General features: G+C 44.7%; 1 long non-coding RNA gene across 1 annotated transcript in view; it reads left to right on the forward strand.

The window, feature by feature from the left end:
• Positions 1 to 7,449: 7,449 nt before the first annotated feature.
• Positions 7,450 to 15,395, forward strand: part of LOC139272569 (uncharacterized) — a 329,139-nt gene continuing 321,193 nt past the window's right edge. The window contains exon 1 of the long non-coding RNA XR_011594892.1: positions 7,450 to 7,526. This is a non-coding gene — a long non-coding RNA (uncharacterized lncRNA). The remainder of the gene's footprint in view (positions 7,527 to 15,395) is intronic.

Genomic DNA, 15,395 nt, shown 5'->3' on the forward strand with positions numbered 1-15,395 from the left:
GGTACTGAAGTTGCATGTTCAGCCACGAACTCATTGAATGGCGATGCAGGCTTGAAGGGCCGAGTGGCCTACTCCTGCATCTATTTTCTATAAACGGGTCCTTTTCAGAATGGCAAGCAATGATTAGTGGGTGCCGCAGGGCTCAGTGCTGGGACCCCAGCTATTTACAATATATATTAATGATTTGGATGAAGGAATTGCGTGTAATATCTCCTAGTTTGCAGATGACACTAAACTGGGTAGCGGTGTGAGCTGTGAGGAGGATGCTAAGAGGCTGCAGGGTGACTTGGACAGGTTAGGTGAGTGGGCAAATGCATGGCAGATGCAGTATAATGTGGATAAATGTGATGTTATCCACTTTGGGGGCAAAAATACGAAGGCAGATTATTATCTGAATGATGGCAGATTAGGAAAAGGGGAAGTGCAACGAGACCTGGGTGTCATGGTACATCAGTCATTGAAAGTTGGCATGCAGGTACAGCAGGTGGTGAAGAAGGCAAATGGTATGTTGGTCTTAATAACTATGGATTTTGAGTATAGGAGCAGGGAAGTCTTACTGCAGTAGTACAGGGCCTTGGTGAGGCCTCACCTGGAATATTGTATTCAGTTTTGGTTTCCTAACCTGAGGAAGGACGTTCTTGCTATTGAGGGAGTGCAGCGAAGGTTCACAAGACTGATTCGCGGGATGGCTGGACTGACATATGAGAAGAGACTGGATCGACTGGGCCTATATTCACTGGAGTTTAGAAGGATGAAAGGGGATCTCATAGAAACTTATAAAATTCTGACGGGACAGGACAGGTTAGATGCAGGAAGAATATTCCCGATGTTGGGGAAGTCCAGAACCAGGGGACACAGTCTAAGGATAAGCCATTTTGGACCAAGATGAGGAGAAACTTCTTCACTCAGAGAATTGTGAACCTGTAGAATTCCCTACCGCAGAGTTGTTGATGCCAGTTCATTGGATATATTCAAGAGGGAGTTAGATATGGCCCTTACGGCTAAAGGGATCAACGGGTATGGAGGGAAAGCAGGAAAGGGGTACTGAGGTGAATGATCAGCCATGACTATATTGAATGGTGGTGCAGGCTCGAAGGGCCGAATGGCCTACTTCTGCACCTATTTTCTATGTTTCTATGCCCTTGAGAAGGTGGTGGTGAGCCGCTGCAGACCGTGTAGTGAAGATATTCCCAAAGCGCCGTTAGGGATGTTCCTTTATCGACCCAGCGACGATAAAGGAACAAAAACGATGGGGTTAGATTTTGCATTATTTTTGCATGCATACCGCCCACAACGTCCATTTTAACATTGAAATGAGGTGTAACACCTATTTAGCCATAAAATGGAAAGTAACGCCCATTTCTCGGTCACTTATCGCCGAGCGTTAATTTTGGCATGTACGTAACGCCGATAAAATATAATACCGCCTGCCAATTTTTTAATGCGGAAAGATCAGAATGGGCAACACCAATGCCCATATCGCCTAGTGTTACTTTCGGCTCATAATTCATGCCGAGATTTAATAATACCGCCCGGCCACTGCTTTTTATTGTAAAGATCACATTTGCCGAAACTACTGCTCAGAAAATCACCCATCCTTACTTTCAGCACCTCGCACACATCTCGCCAACAATATCGCTCGCCAAAAAAAAAAACGCTGTGAAAAAGTTAAACTTACCGGGACTACTCACAGCGGTATGGATGCCATTTTCTAAATCGCAGGTTGCATCATTTAAAAGGCTGTTCTGCTTCAACTTCGGGGAATTTTGGATGTACTCTGGAGATCTTTTGTGGTGATGTGAACATCTGAACAAACATCTTATCATACTGTGGACGATTGGAATTTACTTTAGGTGTCTTAGTGTTGAGATTTATTGTTTGTGAACAATCGGTGTAATAGTGATAGCTATTGAAATGGGGCCTGTCATTTCTCAGCCTCTCTTGATGACCACGCACATGCTGCACTCGAGATGACAGAAAGTACATTCAACAGCATTATGAGCCCAATGTAAGACGTGCCAGACTCATGAGGACCATATGTTACACCCCACCGCCCCCACTTACAAGAAGCAGTCTTACCTCAACTTGTCCGACACCACTTGCCTTTGGAGACTGCGCTTCCACAAGGAGTTATTAGTGAGATATGCCAGCTCATTAGGGGAGATCTGCAGCCTGCCAGCACCGTCGAGGTCAAGATCACCGCGGAACTTTCGTTCTATGCGTCGGGTTCCTTTCAGGTCTCCGCTGGCGACATTTGCGCTATATCTCAGCATGCCACACAGTACTGCATTAGACAAGTCACTGAAGCCCTTAATGCATGCAGGATGGACTTTATCAACTTCCCTATGACCAGGGAGACTCAGCCTGAGAGGGCTTTAGGATTCTACCGAATTGCTAACTTCCTCAAGGTGCAGGGAGCAATAGACTGTACACACATCGTGAAGTGGGCACCTTTTCAGGATGCAGAGGGTAACTCGTTGTCGACCACCAGCAAATTATAATGACAGTAAATGCAAAATTTCCGGGCAGCATCCATGATGCTCACATCCTGCATGAGAGCGCTGTATCTGATATGTTTACTAGTCAGCCACAAGGTCAATGCTGGATGCTTGGTGACAAAGGATATGGCCTCGCCATCTGGCTGATGACCCCCCTGCGTAACCACCCAGACAGAAGCTGAGAAGCGATACAATGAGAGCCACAGAGCCACACGCAATATCATCGAGAATACCACTGGCGTGCTTAAGTAGCACTTTTGATGCCTGGACCACTCAGGAGGCGAATTACAATACCACCCTAAGTAGGTAGCTAAATTCATGGTGGTGTGCTGCATGCTGCACAATTTGGCTATCAGAGGGGACAAGAATTGCCAGACGGGACTCAGGAGAGGAAGAGGAGGAAGACGCTGACCTCGGGCCAGACAATCAGGCTGACAATGAAACCATGCTCCCCCCCCTCTAGATCGCAGGAAAGGGCCCGTGGTGGCTACATAGCTGCAAGATTCTGACGTCAGCAGCTCATAAATGATCACTTTGCTTGAAATAACATTGGTCGTATTTACAAAGCTGCAAGACTGCTGTGTCTGCAGCTTATACATGAATGGTGTGCATTACCTTGGTGACAGTTAAAGTTTAAGTTGATTCAAGTGATGCTGAATTATATCCTTTCATGTTAAGGAATCACCAGTGTGTAACGGTGCAGCTATCTGAGACAATGAGCAACAGATTATGTTAAATAAAAAACATTTAATCCGACCATTTGTTTAAAATCATAAGTATATCTGTAAAAAAACACCCCGCCCCACAACAAATTTATCACATTTACATCATTACGATGGTCCCCATTTCCCGCAAAACAGAACACAAATGCAAACTAACAAGGTAGTCCCCTCGCCCCAACCCTCCCACCAAAATAGCAGCAGCAACCTAAAAATATGCCCCAGACAACACCTGCGGCCATGCACCTCACTTTCCTCCCTCTCCGCTTCTCCTCCCCACCTCAACCCCTTCCCCTCCTGACTCCAAGCCGCTTGGCCGTGGAGCTCCTCAGGCACTGCTTTATTGGGGAGGATGACAGCAGAACCGCTGATTGGACGGATACGGGAGAGGACAGTCCCGAGGTGGGAACGTGCTCCAAGCCAGAAGCAAGATCTTCCTCCCGACTCTCATGTGTCGTTGGCAATGGGGGTGCGCACCTTGGGATACAGTGCCGCGCTCCGGGACCACTGGGAGCCCTCTGCCACCAGAGTTCCTGGCTAAGAGCTCCAGGGCCTCCTCCATCCCTTCCATGTTATATATTATTTGTTGGATAAAAACTCAGTGCCAACTATGTTCTTCGTTTTTGGTGCTTAAAAGGCTTTTTGCTGCTGATTGAATCTCCCTCCTGCCTCCCACAACAGCCAAACAAACACACACCACACCCACTTTCAGTTCCTCTCTGCTCCCTCTCTGCTCCCTCTTCTGCACATGTAATGATGACCCCTGACCTCCTGAATCGTGGGAAACGTGCGTTGCCATGCCGTTGCTAAGGACGGCGACACTTTACAGCAGAAGGTCAGAGATTTAACGCTAACGTCCATTTCAGATCGCTCACGGTAATGCCCATTTTTTAAAATGGAAACTAGGGGGTTTGAAAATGGGCAATAATCTAACAATCTGAAAACCCGTATTTACTGCCCATGACAGAAATAACGCCCATTTTTGGGCCATCTGCACAAAAATGGAAAATCTAGCCTGATATATTTTCAAGTCAGGATGGTGTGTGAATTGAAGTCAAACTTAGAGGTGATGGAGTTCCCATGTGCCTGCTGCCTTTGTCCTTCTAGGTGGTAGCAAGCCACGGGTTTGGGAGGTGCTTGGGAAGAAACCTTACACTATCGCACGTCAAGAGCTACCCCAGTCTTTAGGCCTGTGCTTGTAGGCTTTGCTTGACAGCCTGCAGCACATGCAACTCCTAACTCACCGCAATTATATATGGCCCTGGAGAGAACACACCTGAAGTATTGTGTACAGTTAAAGTCTCCTTACCTAAGGAAGGATATATTTGCTATAGAGGGAGAGCAACAAAGGTTCACCAGACTGATTCCTGGGAAGGGAGGATTGTCCTATGAGGAGAGATTGAGTAAACTTGGCCTATATTCTCTAGAGTTTAGAAGAATGAGAGGTGATCTCATTGAAACATACAAAATTCTTACAGAGCTTGACAGGGTAGATGCAGGGAGGATGTTTCCCCTGGCTGGGGAGTCTAGAACCAGGGGTCACAGTCTCAGAATAAGGGGCCAGCCATTTAGGACTGAGATGAGGAGAAATGACTTCACTTAAGAAGGCTGTGAATCTTTGGAATTCTCTACCCCAGAGGGCTGTGGATGCTCAGTCGTTGAGTATATTCAAGACAGAAATTGATAGATTTTTGGATATTAAAGGAATCAAGAGATATGGGGATAGTGCAGGAAAGTGGAGCTGAGGTACATCAGCCATGGTCTTACTAAATGGCAGAGCAGGCTCATAGGGCCGAATGGCCTACTCCTATTTCTTATGTTCCATCTTCTAATATCCCGATCCCGTTCTCTTGCTTCCTTTTTAACTTTCTCTCTCACTGTAAATAATAACACCTTTTTTAACTGATGCAGTAATGTGTAACTCTGCAGCTTGCTGAAAGGTGAAAACAGTGTTGAAATAAAGTACTTGTTTGCTCTGGGTTGATTCATTTAATGAGTTGCTCAGCTGTATGTTGAGCTCAACTAGGGTGAACTAGATATTTGTAGTGTGCTACTCCAGGATGTCACATGGCCTTCTATGTTTTAATAATTTGTTTTACTCAACCATGTCCAGGATTTCCTTCTGAGCCTGGTAAGAACAAATGGGGTCATAGCTTTTGAAAAGAATTATCCTCAGGATTTGTTCATTGCTGGCATATATTGCCTATCCCTAGTTGCTCTGAGGTAACTGTGGTTTGCTTGGTCACTTCAGAGGGTAGTTAAGAGTCAATCACATTCATGTGCGACTGAAGGCTGATATAGGCCAGACTGGGTAAGGACGGCAGGTTTCCTTCTCTAAACAATATTAGTCTACCATTTGGACCACTTTTTCCTGATATAAACTTTTTTATTTCCAGATTTGTTTTAAAACATAATTCAAATTCTCAAACTGCCGTCGTGGGATTTGAACACATGTCCTCTAACTTATTATTCTAGGTCACTGTATTACTCGTCCACTACCATAGGCTACCGTATCACCAGGGAGTTAAGCTATGAAGCTGTAGCTAATCATTACACAACAATGACAGGTTAGTGGTTCCTTCTTGATGCAGAGTTCAGGTTATTGACAGTTTTCTTTGTCAACTACACTTCGTATGGTGTCCTCCAATAAATTCATACTGAGGTTACAATCACTTTGAATGTTTTAGAATACTATCTCTCAACGGTTCACAGCATTTCTCTCTATGTTCTGGATAATGCACTTGTTCGATAATCTCTTGAAGACCTGTGACCTAGGATTAATAATGACCCGATTCAGTGAGCTGCACATGGATCAAATGTAGTATTGTGCCACACTACCCACTCAGACTGGAGTTTGTGCAGGCTAAAACAACTCATGTATATGTATTTACAATTACACAGAAATGTGAAGCATACAATAAATCAGCTAATATTCTAGAAATATTAAGCAAATCCCCGATTTTAATCGCTCCATCGGTGGCCCTGCCTTCAGCTGCCAAGGCCCTAAGCTCTGGAATTCCCTCATTAAACTTCGCTGCCTCTTTCCTCCTTTAAGATACTTCTTAAAACCTATCTTTTTGGCCAAGTGTTTGGTCACCTGTCCTCCTAATATGTCATGTGGCTCGGTGTCAAATCTTGTCTGATAACGCTCCGGTGAAGCGAATTGGGACATGTTACTACGTTAAATGCACTGAATAAATACAATTTGTTGTTGTAAAGAGCAAAATGCAGAAGAGATGAATTACCATTTTTTTAAAAATGGGAACCTTTGTAAAGCAAGCCAGTCTTCGGGTTGCAAATGCTGCTGCTGTGGCCCATTCACTCCGTCTCAGCGATGATCGGACCTGACCCCTCATGTACAATGCAAATCTCATTTTGCTGGCTTCCGCAATCTCAGAATATACTGTAAAAACAGCACATTCAAAAACAGATTATCTGGTCATGATCACATTGCTGTTTATGGGATTTTGCTGTGCACCAATTGGCGGTCACATTTCCTACATTAAGACAGTGATTACACTTCAACAAGTTCTTCATTGGCTGTAAAGTGCTTTGGGTCATCTGGTGGTCTTGACAGGCGCTATATAAATGCAAGTCTTTTTTTTTAAAAAAGTGCAGCAAGTTTCTGTTTCCTCAACAACTTCCATTTTCTTCTAAGCCTTGGCGAAATTTAAAAAATATATCAAGGATGCCTTCTGCCGGTTTGAATATTTTTCATGTGTGACTGTTACTTCGGGTGGTGGGGTATGTCGAGCTCAGAGCCGGCGGCAGGCTCCGGGCCTCCGAGGGAACTGTTTCACGTCGGCTCGAGACCTTTCCCCCTCAGAGGCGGTCTGGCCATCGGGAATTCGCCCCTCCTCCTCCTCCCTTGCGCGGTCCGGTGAATATGGAGCTCTCGATCTCACTAAAGGTGCTCTTTGCCGCAAGGCTCTGAGGCGAGGCGAGGCGTCCACCACCGCCCGAACGGACTACGTACTCCCTGCTCCTCCAATCGCAGCCTGGCCTTTTATCCCGCGCTCACAGCCGCTCGCGCTTCTGCCGTTCGAGGGGTTTGAACGCTCAGCCCCTCCCCGCTAATGCTCTCGGGTCGTCCAATCATAGCTTTCCTTTACCACTCTCCGACCGCTCGCGCTTCTGCCGTTGGCGTTTGAGCGCTCAGCATCCGCCCCCGCGCGCTTATGCTCGCTGCTCCTCCAATCACGGCCTCGCCTTTCCCCACCCCACTCAGGCGGCTCACGCTTCTTCCGTTGGGGTTTCATCATCACAGGCAGTCCCTCGAAATCGAGGAAGACTTGCCTCAACTCTAAAAGTGAGTTCTCAGGTGACTGAACAGTCCAATTCGGGAATTACAGTCTCTTGTCACCGGTGGGACAGACAGTGGTTGAAGGAAAGGGAGGATGGGGACTGGTTTGCTGCACGCTCCTTCCGCAGCCTGCGCTTGATTTCTGCATGCTCTCGGCGACTCGAGGTGCTCGGGGCCCTCCCGATGCACCTCCTCCACTTCGGGTGGCCTTTGGCCAGGGACTCCCAGGTGTCGGTGATGATGACATAGAAACATAGAAACTAGGTGCAGGAGTAGGCCATTCGGCCCTTCAAGCCTGCGCCGCCATTCAATGAGTTCATGGCTGAACGTGCAACTTCAGTACCCCATTCCTGCTTTCTCGCCATACCCCTTGATCCCCCGAGTAGTAAGGACTTCATCTAACTCCTTTTTGAATATATTTAGTGAATTGACCTCAACTACTTTCTGTGGTAGAGAATTCCACAGGTTCACCACTCTCTGGGTGAAGAAGTTTCTCCTCATCTCGGTCCTAAATGGCTTACCCCTTATCCTCAGACTGTGACCCCTGGTTCTGGACTTCCCCAACATTGGGAACATTCTTCCTGCATCTAACCTGTCTAAACCCATCAGAATTTTAAAGATTTCTATGAGATCACCTCTCATTCTTCTGAACTCCAGTGAATACAAGCCCAGTTGATCCAGTCTTTCTTGATATGTCAGTCCAGCCATCCTGGGAATCAGTCTGATGAACCTTCGCTGCACTCCCTCAATTACAAGAATGTCCTTAGGAGACCAAAACTTTGGTCCTTGAAAGGCCTTGAAAGACCTTGAAAGGTTTGCTCTGCCCACCTGGGGCTCAGAGTTCTGAGTAGAGCGCTTGCTTTGGGAGTCTTGTGTTGGGCATGCGAACAATGTGGCCCGCCCAACGGAACTGGTTGAGTGCGGTAAGTGCTTCAATGCTGGGGATGTTGGCCTGAGCAAGAACACTGTCGTTGGTGCGTCTGACCTCCCAGGCGATTTGCAGGATCTTGCGGAGACATTGTTGGTGGTATTTCTCCATCGATTTGAAGTGTCTACTGTGATATATTCACAGAGCACCGCGCACACAGCTTTTTATAATGGCAGACAGCATCTCAGAAGTTCCGGAAGCTTCTGGTCACCTTTAGTTGCAGTAACACAATATGTCCACAGGGTGGAGCTACAGACATTACACCTCTCTCCTAAATGAAGAAGTTATTATAACAAAGATCATACATAACTTGCATGTTTATACATTACAAAGGATATGGACTTATTTTGCCAGATTTGCAAATTTAACTTAACCACTTGTTTTCTGTTTCGAAGAGGATATCTTCGCTCTCGAACAGAACCTTCCAAACATGGTGTTGAATTTAAACTCATTTGTGGCTCATCCTGAGGAAAGTTTTCGTGCAAGGAATTTCCTTGATTTCCATTTGAACTCACTCGAACTTCAGACTGTTTGTTTTCTTGACTCGGACTCAGACTTAAATTCTGATTTTCTCTTCAATTTGTTTCCAGTACATTGGATATAGGATTTGCTACTGGTGTATCAAAACTCTCTGATGAGTCAGAAATAATTGAATCATTTTCACCTTCAACTCCTTCCAATTCTGTAGGTAAAATATGATCAATGTGAACAAACCTAACCTAACCTGTCCATTATCAAATATCTTGACCAAATATGTGCAACGACCACATAGCTTCACTACTCTTCCTAGTAACCACTTTACCCATTTATGGTGATGGTTCTTCACTCTCACCTTCTGACTTAATTTCACACTTCTCTCTTTTTTACTCTACCTCTATCATGATTCTCTTTCTGTCTTAATTGTGTCTCTTCTACGGACTGTGCCAAATTTGGTTTTAACAATGAAAATCTGGTTCGTGGATGTCGTTTGAGAAACAACTCTGCTGGTGTTCTACCTGTAGTTGCATGAGGAGTATTATGATACGTAATTAGAAAATTAGACAGTTTGTGATCCAATGATAACTGTCGTTTCTTTGGATTTGGATCCAGCATTTGTTTTATGAGGGCATGTTTTACAATTTGTACAGTGCACCCTGCTGCACCATTCGAAGCAGGGTGGTACGGTGGAACCTTGGTATGTTTCACACCATTTTTGCTTGTGAACTGTGCAAATTCTTCTGAATGGAATTGTGGTCCATTATCTGAAGCAATTTCTTCAGGGAGGCCAATTGAAGAAAATAAACTTCGCAAAATGTCTAATGTTTTACTTGTTATTTTCCACATTGGAAACACCTCAACCGACTTCGAATGGCTATCAATCACAATGAACAATTGTTGTTCTTCTAGCTCTGCATAATTGATTTGTAGCCTTTGCCATAGCCTGGGAGGCCATTTCCATGGCTGTAATGGTACTGATAGTGGTTGCTTGCTTACCGATTGACATGTCATACATTGACTCACGATGTACTCTATATCTTTATCAAAACCTGGCCACCATAAATAACTGCGTGCAAAACTCTTGGTCAAGCACATCCCCAGGTGCTGGTCATGGAGGTCTCCTAATAATTTGGACCTGAATTTATTTGGCATAACCACTCTTGCACCCCACATGATACAATCTTTCACGACTGATAATTCATTCCTACGAATGAAGAATGGATAAATATCTTGGTCTGTTACCTGGTTTGGCCATCCATTTGCAATATAATCATACACCTTTGACATCACTGGGTCACGTTTGGTTGCTCTACCAATTTCTTCAGCTGTGACTGACAGTTCATCAGTGTATGAAAAATCGAACACTTCTTCCCTATCGGGTGTAACTTGTGATGGGGAAGGCAATCTAGACATTGCATCAGCATTACTGTGATCAGCTGATTGTCTGTATTCAATATCATATGTATATGCTGACAAAATCAAAGCCCATCTTTGCATTCGGGCTGCAGCTAATGTTGGAACTGGGGACTTTGGATGGAGGATTGCTGTCAGGGGCTTATGGTCCGTAACGATGGTAAACTTACGACCATACAAGTATTTGTGAAACTTCTTGACCCCAAATATTAATGCCAAAGCTTCCCTTTCGCTTTGCGCATAATTACTCTCACTGGCACTGAGAGTTTGTGAAGAAAAAGCAATTGGTCTCTCCTCCTCAATCCGTAATACATGAGAGATTACTGCTCCAACTTCATACGGAAAGGCATCACATGCTAGCTTAATCTTCTTAGATATGTCATAGTGAACTAACATGGTGCTCTCTACCAATTTGCTTTTACACTCCTTGAATGCTGTATCGCATTCTTTTGACCACTTCCAATGGACCTGTTTTTTCAATAGTTCATTCAATGGATGTAATACTGTAGCCCAATTTGGTAGGAACTTCCCATAATAGTGCAAAAGACCCAAAAATGATTGAAGTTCAGTAACATTCCTGGGAGTGGGTGCATTTCTAATTGCATCCAGTTTTCCCATGATTGGATGTAAACCACGTTTGTCTACGCTATACCCTAAGTACTCCACTGGGTTTTTAAATAACTCACACTTACGAACAGACACTCATACTCTGCTTCTCTAGTCATTTTAGGATGTAATTCAATATGTTATTATGAATTTGCCTATTTGATGCTGAAATTTGTATGTCATCCAAATAACATATTACCCCTTCAATACCTTGCAAAATCTGGTTCATCACCCCTTGGAATATGGCAGGGGTGGAAGACACTCCAAACGGTAACCTATTAAATTGATATAAGCCTAGATGAGTATTTATAGTCAAACATGACTTGGACTCCTCATATAGTTCAAGCTGTAAGTAGGCATTCGTAAGATCCAGTTTTGAGAAAATTTGACCATTTGTCAGTGTTATGAACAAATCTTCTATATTCGGCAATGTATTGAGGACATTACCATATAGAACCTGGTTTACGGTTACTTTATAATCACCACACAATCTTACCTTACCATCGGACTTAGGTACAATGACAATGGGTGTAGCCCAATTACATCGATCTATCTTACAAATAATGTTCTCAGTCTCTAGTCTTTTGAGTTCTTGCTCAACTTTCTCATTGAGTGCATATGGTACAGAACGTGGCTTGCAGTAAACCGATCTAGCGTCCTTCTGTACCCTGACACTCATCTTGAAGCCTTGGATTGGACTGCCCATTTTGCAGAACATCTTCGGATAATTCTTGATAACATCATCTTGTTTCAACACGGAAAATCTCATTCCAATCCAGCTTCAGTGATCTCAACCAATTTCTTCCTAGTAAGGCAGGCTTGTCTCCTTTCATTACTATTAGAGGCAAGTTCTGAAATTGATCCTTGTATTTCACCAGTACGGTGATATGACCTACCACAGTTCTCTCCCGAGTAGCCTCGCAGCTCAATCTTGGATTTCTCCAATGGGAAATCACGCAATTTGTCGAGGTATCGCGACTCCGGTACTACACTCACGGATACACCAGTGTCGCTTTCCATTGGTATCTTGAATCCCGCAACATCTATGTGGATTTTGATACTTTTCGAATCGCTGTCTGTTAACCTCATACTCCTGATGACGTGTAACTCCAACATCTCCTCGTCCTCTTTTTGTTCTTCTATGCTATGTAGTCTTATCGGAATTTCTACTCATATCTTTGAAAACTGGACATAGCTTTGAAAGCCAGTTTATCCTTCAGTTGGCATGCCTTCGCAAGATGCCCAGAAACAGCAGAAACACTCTGCCTTCCCATATGGACAACTTTGAGCAATGTGTTGTCCCAGGCACCGATAGCACGACTTCAATGCTTTGTTACAATTTCCAGTTTCTGAGACTTTGGGCCCCCACCGCCTTTTACTTTGAATCTGCAGATGATTCACCTTGGTTGACTGACGACCGTTATTATTATGAAATTCTCGGGAATTTGCTGTCTGACAAGCAATCTCAAAAGTCAAGTCATCCATCGTCAATAACTTTCTTCTGATCGCATCATTTTTCATCCCACAAACAAAACGGTCCCGCAATACTTGGTTTTGAAAGTTTCCAAAATTACAGTGAATAGATAGCTTTTTAATGCTCCAATGTACTCACTGATATATTCATCAGTCTTTTGATTTCGTACACCGAAACGATAGCTTTCAGCAATTTATAATGGTTTGGGGTTGTAGTGCTGCTCCAGCTTAGTTAAAATCTCTTTAAACGTTGTGTCCTTTCCTTCGTCAGGCACAAGCAGATTTATCAGAGTTTCATACAATTCTGGACACGCTTCAGATAAGAAAATTGCTCTCTTACGTTCCAACACAGTGAGGTTCTGATCAGCATTCTGTGGAACTTCGATTATATTATTTACAGTGAAATACATTTTTAGCCGGTCCACATATGCCTTAAACCTTTCCTGGTCACGTTTATATTCACCTAAGTGTCCCATTACTGCTATGGGTGCCACCATTTTGGCTCTGCAGTGCAGACAGTGTGCTCGTTTTTTTTTTACCTTGGATTTTGTAGCTATTTCCAAACACAGAAGCTTCCAAAGTCTCTCTGTCGGCTGGCTGAATCCTTCACCAACAAAATTTCAGCTTTATATCATCCAAAAAATGCCATCCTCATCGCAAAATGTGATAACTTCACAGAGCACAGTTTTCTATAATGGCAGATAGCACCTCAGAAGTTCCGGAAGCTTCTGGTCAGCTGACTCATTTATTCACCTTTAGTTGCAGTAACACAATAGTTCCACAGGGTGGAGTTACAGACATTACTTCTACTGTATATGGTCCACGTCTCTGGGCCATACAGGAGGGCAGATATCACCACAGCGCTGTAGGCCATAAGATTGGTGCCAGATTTAAGGGTCTGATTTTCGAACACTCTCATCCTCAGGCGACCGAAGGCTGCGCTGGCGCACTGGAGGCGGTGTTGGACCTCGTCGTTGATGTCTGCCCTTGCAGTTAGTAGGCTCCTGAGGTATAGAAAGTGGACACGTTGTCCAAGGCCGCGCCATGGATTGTGATGACCGGGGGGTGGGGCAGTGCTGTGTGGTGGGGTCAGGTTGGTGGAGGACCTTTGTCTTGCGGATGTTTTGTGTAAGGCCCATGCTTTCATAAGTCTTGGTGAAGATGTTGACGATGACTTGGAATTCAGTGGACGACAGAGGATGGGACGGTCTTGGACCTAGCCTGGAGGCGACGAAGGTTGAACAGGTTCCCACTGGTTCTATAGTTTAGTTCCAATCCAGCAGGAGCTTGTTGAGCGTGAGGTGGAGCATTGAAGCAAGGAAGAAAGAGAAGAGGGTTGGCGTGATGACGCAGCCCTGCTAGACCTTGGTCCGATTGTGAATTGGGTCTGTGGTGGATCCGTTGGTCAGGATCAGGCTTGCATGTCATCGTGGAGCAGGTAGAGGATAGTGACAAACTTTTGGGGGCAGCTGAAATGGAGGAGGATGCGCCCTAGTCCCTCGTGGTTAACAGTGTCAAAGGCCTTTGTGAGGTCAAAGTAGGCCATGTACAAGGGTGATGCTGTTCCCTGTTTTTCTCTTGCAGTTGTTGCGCTGTGATGATCATGTCTGTTGTACCCCGTAGCGGACGGAATCCGCACTGTGACTCCGGGAGCCACAGGGAGAAGATGGTTGAGGAGGATTCTAGCGATAATTTTCCCAGTGGCCAACAACAGGGAGACTCCTCTGTACTTGCCGTGGTCGGACTTGTCCCCTTTTTTAAAGATGGTCACGATTACAGCATCTCTGAGATCTCCAGACATTCACTCCTCCTTCCAGATGAGAGAGATGAGGTTATGCATTCGAGCCAATAGTGCCTCTCCACCATACTTTAGTGCCTCAGCGGGGTTTCCATCTGCTCCTGATGCCTTGTTGTTCTTGAGCTGATGGATGACCTTTTCTACCTTGTTCAGAGCTGCGGTTTTGCTGAGATGGTGGCGGTTAGCATGCTGCGGGATGGAGTTGAGGACACTCGTGTCAAAAGCAGAGTCTCGATAAAGGAGATCTTCAAAGTGCTCCGTCCAGCGGGCCCCGACTGCCTCAGTGTCCTTGATGAGTGTCTCCCCATTCTTGGCCAGCAGTGAGGTGGGTGCTTGAGCCATAGGTGTGTTGATTTCTGAGTTCTTTTCTCTCAATCTGGTTCAGTGAAATTACTGAGTCGAATACCGATTGTGCTTTCAACAAAGCAGTCTTTATTCACCGGCCGGCAAGACTTATCAGACAAAAGGTATACTCTCTCGATAGAGCGTACACACTTCCTACAGATAAGCGAAGTTACATCGTAAAGCGACGACAGTTATACATTTTTGAAAATAGATAACAAGATACAATTAGATTGACATTCTAGTTCAGCTTATCCCTTTTGATCCTTCCTTTCCTTTGTCCACTCATTAGCCGACATCTATATGGGCTGTTTTTTACGAAAGCTCAGGCATTGCCTCTAAATGTTACAATTTTACTGGCGTGACTACTAACGGAAACCTTGCAATTCTGCTAATTGTGCTGATGTTGTATTTTCATTTATCCATATATCCATTTCATGTTACAATTTATATTGGCATGATTAGTAGCTTAAAACCTTGAGAAAGTCTGTTAATTGTGCTGATGTTGTATTATTTGCAATCTGACATTCTCTTGGTTATTTTTCCATGGCTTATACATTTTCATATATCCAGTTCACTTCACTGTCTTTATTTCCATATATCCAGTTCACATATCCACAGGTGGACTTGACTGCGGTGAAGAATCCTCGCATGTCATGGCTGTCGGCAAGCTGCTGAATCTCTTGTGCTTTCTCCATCCACCATCTGCTCTTTAGGTTGCGGGTTTTTTGTCGGACCTTGGCCTAACCCCCTGTAGAGCTGCTTTGCTGCTCCCGAGTTGGGTTGTTGCTTTAAGTTCAGAAATGCCCTGCGCTTGCAATTTATTAGCTCTTGTATC

This window comes from Pristiophorus japonicus, chromosome 9, assembly GCF_044704955.1.
Source record: "Pristiophorus japonicus isolate sPriJap1 chromosome 9, sPriJap1.hap1, whole genome shotgun sequence".
Lineage (NCBI taxonomy): Eukaryota > Metazoa > Chordata > Chondrichthyes > Pristiophoridae > Pristiophorus > Pristiophorus japonicus.